The following is a 1,834-nucleotide window of genomic DNA, read 5'->3' on the forward strand; positions in this document are numbered from 1 at the left end:
CTAATTTCTGTCTCTGTTCTCACAGGAACTAGACAATTCCCAAATATCCCAAGACTCATATCATGAAAAATACAGAGACCATCAGGATGATGGTAAGGCACACACATCACATTAAACATTCTCCAACATTATCAGCATGTTTTAGAGATCTGCAGTTATATATGGGGCACATTGAGCCAAGATAAAGGTTTTTTTAAAAATCTCCCCCTATTTAAATATTCAAATCCATTTCTGGAGGCTTGATAATTGAGAGATTTGGTTTTTTATTTAAAGGAAGAAAGATGGTAGATGGAAAAAGATTCTACCCACTTAATTGTTAGAACTGATCAGTACATTCATGGTCCTTTTTCATCTTGACCCAGTTATTCTGCAGATGCAGAGATGATATCTGAATTGATTCTAGTAGGACATGTACAAACTGAATAAAAATAAGACGCTATATATGTAAGTATTGTGGTCGGAGGAAATATTATTTGGCAGAGAATTGTTTAGTAACTCTGGGACGACTGCGGCCCTTGCATGGTTATCTGAAATATGTAATACTGATGCTTTTAAATTGTTAAATTGACATGAATAAAAACCTGTGAAGAGTGACTTCAAATGATAGGCAGTGACTTAAACATGTGGGGCTCTGATACTAGTAGTGAGTGACACTTAATATTCTACTTGGCTAAATTTCGACACATACTCTCTGTCTCTCTGTATCACTGTCTCTCTCTGTCTCTCTGTGTGTTGTCCTCTCAACATGTTGTTGCTGTGCGTCATACGCCAGACTCATTTGATGTCATTATTTGGTCGGGGCTAGGCCTCTGAACCTAGATAGAGCTTTCGCAGGTATGATTGACTCTGTTCTGTTCAGAGTGTCTCTTCTTTGTTTCCCTAGCAGCCCTGAATAGGAACTCCTCAAACCAAAAAATACCTTCCCACAACAAGCCCATGTTGCCATCAATCTTACCAGACACATCCACACCAACCCCCCTCCTCCCCAGAAAGCAACAACCAACAGCCACCAAGTCGCTTTGTCGTTGTTTTATTCAGGCAGGGGGACGGACGGCCCCTATCTGCTCTCTTTAGGTCAGAGGCGTGGGGAACAGCAGGCGCTTGGGGTTTTGACACAGTCTGTATGTTTTTCCTAATTGACGCTAATTGGCAATGGAGGGACGCCATGTTCCTCTGTATAATACGGCCCCCCTCTCCTCTTTTCCAAGACATGCAAGACAAAAGACTAGTGAAACGCACCGGGTCACAGCGATCGATACCCATATCATTGCTGCATCAAGAGGCATGCATGGCGTGATGATGCGTATAGTCATAGTGCCAGATGGACCCAGTGTTGATAGCGAGACTAACTTGGCAATGACTATTCACATGCAACTGTATTAGTAGGTATAAACTCCAGGAGATTTTCCCAATGACTCTGGAACTGCTTAAAGCTATGATGGTATTATGTTATAGATCAGACTGTTGCTTAGAGATGCTATTATTAAAAAGGCAAAATCCTAATATTTACAATGTGCTGACTGGAGTTCTCTAACAAATCTTCATTAATGATCAAAAGTAGAGAAAGTTCGGTAACATTTTTTCTGTCTCCTGGGCTTTTCCAGGAAACAATTTGTGACATGTGATAACAAAAATATTGGTTTCGTCTACCCAGGTTACATCATGATGACTAATATGAACAACGACTCCTGTTGATGAACAACGGTGCTCCCTGTCGCCGCCTATGCCCAGAACGGGTGAGTCCAGTTACACTATAACTCCATCAATCAATCACTTCCACCAATCTGTCAAGCTATCCAGCCGCTTTGTGTCTAGTAATTTTCACTGTGGAGTT

The sequence above is a fragment of the Coregonus clupeaformis genome, chromosome 15, assembly GCF_020615455.1.
Source record: "Coregonus clupeaformis isolate EN_2021a chromosome 15, ASM2061545v1, whole genome shotgun sequence".
NCBI classification, from domain to species: Eukaryota; Metazoa; Chordata; class Actinopteri; order Salmoniformes; family Salmonidae; genus Coregonus; species Coregonus clupeaformis.